Raw genomic sequence first — 7498 nt, forward strand, 5'->3', positions numbered from 1 at the left:
TCCATATATATATACTACAACAGGTAATTATCAAATGTTGGTATCCAGTAAACTAAAATTTATCATAAGAGATTAAAAGATATACGAGCTGCAATCGGTATCCGGTTCGATGGTGAAGCTGAGTGGAACACCACAAAAGCCCGGCAACATAGCGATCGCGGTGGAATTGGGATTGTTGGCGGTGATGAGCCCCATAAAGCACGCGCAAAGCGACCTCCGATCATCGGTGGAATGAGTCATCAAGGTGATGTTGGTTATGGCCTCGCAACAGGGTGAACCGGGGTAAGGGTCGGGTGAACCATAGGTGATGAAGGTGGCGCAGACCGATATTAGGTCCGTCACGGTGGTGCAGTCCACTGCTGCACCTATTGAGGTAGACCATGGAAGCAACATCAACATTGGCATGATAAATCTACGTGTCCCCATTTATATCAGTTTTTTTGGACCTCGTCACTGCTAGCCTTGCAGGTGAGTATATATCCTTGATTTAAATTTGGGTCGTTGTGCAATGAAAAACATGTGTGGTTCATCAAGCTTGAATGACTATCTGCATAATATTATTGGGTAAATTACACGTTTAGTATCTAAACTATCAGTTTTGATCCCTTTTAATACCCAAACACCAAAATGCTGGAAAAAAGATACAAAAAAATACAATATTTAACATGTTTTTTAGTTGGCTTTATAAAATCACTACTTTAATCTATTGTTTATGAATTATTACAAACTAGTCCATCATATACAGAAATACACACAACATAAATCCAGTGTTCTGCTGATTAAACAGAGCCATGACTGAAAAGCACACACAGCACCCCTAAGCTCTAACAATGAAATGACAAATTGCATGAAAAAAGAAGATTGAAGAAGAAGCATTTAATTAATGTTATCCACCGGCCCGGTGTTAGTTGTTTTGTTCGCATTCCCATCTAGATGTGGGTACACAGCTGACGTAATGACACCAACTGCAATGTTCGTTTCCGTCTTCTCCCCGGAACAGCACCGTCAGTGCAACTCCGAGCCTGCGTAATTAAAGGACATATGACAACATTAGAACTTGTCGTACAAACCTTAATCTATATCGGAATCATGTTCTATCTTAAAGTGGCATGGTTATGAATGTTTGGTTGATTTCTTACCCTGCAAGCAACAGCACCATGGAAGCCACCCACAACACATATTGGTAAGGCTTGTACTTCGATTTCAAACGACTCCCGAGAGGAACATTCCTGCTCTCAAACCACCCTACCTGAGGACGAGGTAGTAGGACGAACCCTAGTAGGAAGCCGGTTAAAACCCGCCCATATGTGCGAAATTGTCGACGTGTGGCAGAATTCCGACCGCAAGGTTAATCACAATGATGACCAGAAGAGTTAGCAAAGCCGAAGCCTGCGGAATCCATCGACAGCGGAAGTAAGCAATAGAAAGGGTCTAGTGGTTCAACATTGTATTTTACATGTGATGAAACAGTTTATAACGTGTCACCTTGTTTGTGTATATGGTCCAGTTTGTGATCAACTCGGAAAGCATCGCGCCGAGAAGTCCGAAAAGAGCACCGGAGGCACCGACGGAGATACTGTTTCGGATAAATAGAGACGATAACACACTTCCACCGAATCCCGACAAGAGGTAAAGGATTCCAATCCGAGCTGCCAAATTGTGAAGTAATATCAACAAACAACACACATCAGATATGTACAACTAAGAACTAGCCTTGATATAAGCTTCAAACAGAAGACGAAACATACCGAACCCGAACTGTTGTTCGAGGCGAATTCCGATGAAGACGAGGCTGAGCATGTTTTCTAGGAGATGAATGACACCGGCATGTAGCCAGATGCATGTTATAAGCCTCCATCCCTGATGGTTTACCACAACCTTGCTCCACTCAAGAGCACCCAATTTCTGCAATCTGTAAGAAAGTGAAAAACAAATCATCATAGAACAGAAATTTCAACAATTCAATCCAATAAACATTGCAGGGTGACCAGAAAATTTACGTAGAAGAAGAGGGGCCGAATAGAGGGTTCTCTCTCAAAGGCTGAAAAGAGAAACGACCGAGAAACCTCGCCACACACCGACCGACGACAGGCCTCGTTCGACTGTTCTTCGGACAATCGTTGAGATGCATAACGATAATGAAAACAGCAACATTAGCCACCACGAACATAGGCACCAACCACGATGTCCATTTACTCTCTCTGTCTTCCATCATGTAAGTCGATGAAGCTATGTTAACGCCATTGCTGTTTCTCTTCGCCCTTCCTTCTCTGTTCTCTACATCATCCCCTCCCATTTTCACCCCAAACCAATACAAGAAACGGGAAAAGCAAAGAAAAGGAAAAAAACAGGCCTTTCGGATTTGGGGTTCTTCTGTATATCCAGAAACTATAGCTAGATTATTTGTTTAACAAAAAAATCAATTTTTTATGGAGTTGGTGTTGGGGGGTTTTAAGAGAGCTTTTGGGAGGGACACCCTACTAGTTTTGTTCCTTTCTGGTCATGTGTTGTTTTTTTAGGTTGTTTTAAACTGTCGCAGTTTGCAAGAAAATCGGGTGTCGTAGAAGACTCGACGTGATCATGTTTGATTGGCACGTAAGAAGCGTAAAATTCGGTCATTTACGAGAAGAGGGGCGATTGGTTGTTGGGGGCTCCTAGCTAGTTGTGCACGCTAGCTTTGCCAGTTACCTCGTCTTTCGGTTTTGGCAGTTATTTTAACCCAACCCTCTTGTCCTGTCTTGTTTGCTTGGTGTGTTATATGTAAAATAAATTATGTATTTAGTACTTAAATTATTAGTTTTGGTCTATTTTAATATCTAAATTTTCAATTTTTTCATAACCATACCAGAAGTTTAGTTTTTGTTTCATTTTAATATCCCACCGTTAAAAACTTCAGTTTTTGATTCATTTTAGTACTCGTCGTTAAAAACTTTAGTTTTTGTTTCATTTTAGTACCATTCAAACTTTAACGTTAAGGTTTAAAAAGATTGGAAATTTAGGTACTAAAACAGGTCAAAACTGATAGTTTATATACTAGACCCGTTAACAGCGAAATATTAAAATGAAACAAAAACTGAACTTAAGGTATGGTTTTGAAAAATTAAAAGTTTAGGTATTAAAATGGATCAAAATTGATAGTTTATACACTAATTGCACAATTTACCCTATATAATTATCGATACACGGTAAAGAAATCTCTCGGGAAATCAAGAAAATAAGAATAAAAGCAAAACAAAGAATATATATATATATATATATATATATATATATATTTTGAAGCTTTTGTCGAAGAATATGATGCTTATAATTGTTTCGCACTCGTATTTTTAGTGCTCAAATTCGTTCACGATAAAGACTTCAAAATAAATAACTCGGCTTTCACATTAGTAGGTTCAAACCAATCCAAAACGCATCATGTCCCGTCATGGCTCCATCGGAGAGAAACGAGTCGATCCGAATATATACCGAAACTCTACGAGCGGATCATCGATTAACCGCGACCAACGACTGTCGGAATTCACGAAACTGTTTATGTATTATACTATGGAACTCAACGTGAAAATCCAACACCTAACCTACTTATGGATCACCTGCAATCAGGGATGGACACACGATTTTATGTTAAGGGAGGCGAACTTAAACTTATAAAATTTCAAGGGGCGAACTTGAACGTATAAAATTAAATTACATGAATGAATGATTTTTTTATTTAATATTGTTTTTAAATTAAATTCTTAAAATATAATTCATTAAATGATTTTAGTGGTCAAAACGTTATTATCCTCAAAGATTCTAGATTTGAGTAATTTTATCTCTGAAGTATATATGTGTTGTCAACGTTTAAGAAATATTCTATTTGTATTCAATTCAAGCAACTTAATTATCTTTAAAAAAATCATGTTACTAAAAGGTATTTGATTTAATATTAATATATTATATTTAAACGATTGAATTCGTATTTTTAACATTGAAGAAAGATATAAGAACACATATTTAGTCGGTTGCTCATATTTATTCCCTCGTATTTTCTTACGTCGTCGGTTTTATTATTCTTCTTTCTTCTCTCAGAGTCCACTTTTCTTCTCCCTCTAGATAAGATTAAAATTAGATTTAGAACTTGTTAGGGGGAAATCATCGGCGAAAGATATTATATAGTTTAATATAAAATTTAGGGTAAAGTACATAAATGGTCCCTGAATATAGGATATTACTTTATTAAGTCAGACGACTATTAAAAGTTACAAAATGATCATTCGACTATAGGGAGTTACTTTATCGAGTCCCTTGATCTTCAAAAGTTACAAAATAGTCACTTGATTATTCATTATATTACAAACTCGGCCTTTTCCATTAAAAATTTGACAGCAGTCTGAGCTATTCATTAACCTGCTGACCGAGACACGATAAAATCTTATATCTTAATCTCAAGCGAATATCATATCACGGCTAGCATGTTAACGTCCAACTCAGATGATCATTAATTTTTTAACATAAAGGATGAGTTTGGAACATAATGAATAGTTAAGTGATAATTTTGTAACTTTTAACAGTCGAGGGACTCAACAAAACAGTCCCTATAGTCAAGAGACCGTTTTGTAACTTTTAATAGTTAATAGACTCAATAAAATAATATTTATAGTTGGGGACTAATTTTGTACTTTAGAAGTTAATCGATCCGAATATATACCGACACTCTACGAGCGAATCATCGATTAACCGCGACCAACGACTGTCGGAATTCACAAAACTATTTATGTATTATACTATGGAACTCAATAACGTGAAAATCGACGGTATGGATCACCTGCAATCAGGGATAGACACACGATTTTATGTTAAGGGAGGAGAACTTAAACTTATAAAATTTCAAGGGACGAACTTGAACGTATAAAATTAAATTACATGAATGAATGATTTTTTTATTTAATATTGTTTTTAAATTAAATTCTTAAAATATAATTCATTAAATGGTTTTAGTGGTCAAAACGTTATTCTCCTCAAATATTCTATATTTGAGTAACTTCATCTCTGAAGTATATATGTGTTGTCAACGTTTAAGAAATATTCTATTTGTATTCAATTCAAGCGACTTAATTATCTTAAAAAAATCATGTTACTAAAAGGTATTTGATTTAATATTAATATATATTATATTTAAACGATTGAATTCGTATTTTTAACATTGAAAAAAGATATAAGAACACATATTTAGTCAGTTGCTCATATTTATTCCCTCGTATTTTCTTACGTCGTCGGTTTTATTATTCTTCTTTCTTCTCTCATAGTCCACTTTTCTCCTCCCTCTAGATAAGATTAAAATTAGATTTAGAACTTGTTAGGGGAAATCATCGGCGAAAGATATTATAATTTAATATAAAATTTAGGGTAAAGTACATAAATGGTCCCTGAATATAAGATATTGCTTTATTAAGTCATACGACTATTAAAAGTTACAAAATGATCATTCGACTATAGGAAGTTACTTTATCGAGTCCCTTGATCTTCAAAAGTTACAAAATGGTCACTTGATTATTCATTATATTACAAACTCGGCCTTTTCCATTAAAAATTTGACAGCAATTTGAGCTATTCATTAACCTGCTGACTGAGACACGATAAAATCTTATATCATAATCTCAAGCGAATATCATATCACGACTAGCATGTTAACGTCCAACTCAGATGATCATTATTTTTTTAACAAAAAGGATGAGTTTGGAACATAATGAATAGTTAAGTGATAATTTTGTAACTTTTAACAGTCGAGGGACTCAACAAAGCAGTCCCTAGTTAATAGACTCAATAAAATAATAATTTATAGTTGGGGACTAATTTTGTACTTTAGAAGTTACCGACAACTTGGACGAGCTATCACTGAGGAAAAAACAAATGAGCCATCATGGGCTAAAAAGCTGGCCCAACCGCCATCGTCAAACGAAGGCTGTAGTAATTGGTTCATAAGAGGCACACTAAAAAACCGACCCAACGACCACCGTCAAACAAACAAAGGCTGCGTAGGTAATTTTGGGCCAATATCGGAGACGGACTAATTATTTAGCCTAATATAAAATTAAGTTTTTTTATTTTGAGAACTACGATATTTATTATAGTAATTTATTTCTCATCACATTAAAGTAACGAATTATAATAAAATATATTTTTTATTAGAATTTGTTACTCCAACGCTTAAATTTAATTAAATATTATATTTTATTAAAATTTATCACTTCGACGTGATGAATTTGAATAAAAAAATTATTTGGACAAATTTATCATATGAGCGTGACGAGTTTATCATACACTGATATTTTTTTTTTTGTTGATTCCAAATTATTTTTCAAGATGACTTAATGAACTAATTTTTTTTACCCGTCTGACGGCCAATTTTACCCTATATAGTGTTGTAGTAGAAATAACGGCCCATAACCCATTTACGAATCCCCAAAAGTCCCGCCAAGATACACGCGCAGAAATTTAGCGCGTGGGAGTAAAGTAGGGCGGGCATCCCGAACGCCGATTTTGGGAGAAGTGAGGCCCACACCACACTGTACTAATACTGAAGCTCTTCGGTTTTTCTCTCTATCCAGTTCTCCGACATGATTAATTTCCTGTAAGAAAGAAAATTAAAAGAAAAATCAAAGTTCAATACTTTATTATATATTTCCTCTGTCCTTTGACTCTGCAACAGATCCCAACAATTCAAAGGAGAAAGAAGAAGAAAAAAGGTGGAGAGAGAGAAGCTTCCAAAGATCTGAATACCATGTAATCTTTTATTCTTTTTTTTAACTCTCTGTTGAAAATCACACTGTCCTTTGCTTAAAGTCGATTATATTTATTTTAAAAAGGTAAAGCTAACATTTTTTTTAATCTCTTTCAATCCCTGTAATGGGTTTTGGGTTATTGTTTATGTGCATTTATTTTCTTACAGCCTGTGTTTTTCTCTACCTGCATTGGCAAAGGGAGAGAGAGGGGTCAACTGGATGTTGTTTTTCATTGGTTATTAGTGTATGGTGTGAATGAGAAAGTTGTAACTTTGCCTTTTTGTGTTCATTGTTCTATTTCATTTTTTCTTCTGTCAAACATATTGACAAACATTTGGTCAAGGATGTTGATGGGAAATTTTAGGGTTTTTTTTTGTCATGTTAGTCTCAATCTTCTAACGTTTTCAGTGATTTTCGCAGGTGGGGCTTTAGCTAGAAAAGGATCAAAACAAGGTGTGAACCGTGGACTCTTCGTTTATATTATAAGATAAAAAAAGTGGACCTTTTTTTGTCTTGTTCCACCGCTGTTTTTTCTCTTTCTTACTTTCTTCAGAGAGAAAAACAGTAAATGTCTCTTAGAAAAAGATAGATACATTGCAATCATGCATGTGCGTTAACGAGGACAGGCGTTTCTTTTCTTTTCTTCACCATTTGAGGAAGATGAAATTGTTCAAAAAAGTTTGGACTTTGTAGAGAAAGAGAAACGAAATTGAAGATTTTTTCACCCTCCTAATATA

General features: G+C 35.1%; 1 pseudogene; it reads right to left on the bottom strand.

Moving 5' to 3' along the window:
- Window positions 1-776: 776 nt before the first annotated feature.
- On the bottom strand, window positions 777-2475 carry LOC120118734 (annotated as a pseudogene).
- Between the last annotated feature and the right edge of the window lie 5023 nt (window positions 2476-7498).

Source organism: Hibiscus syriacus, unplaced genomic scaffold, assembly GCF_006381635.1.
Source record: "Hibiscus syriacus cultivar Baekdansim isolate YM2019G1 unplaced genomic scaffold, ASM638163v2 tig00110328_pilon, whole genome shotgun sequence".
NCBI classification, from domain to species: Eukaryota; Viridiplantae; Streptophyta; class Magnoliopsida; order Malvales; family Malvaceae; genus Hibiscus; species Hibiscus syriacus.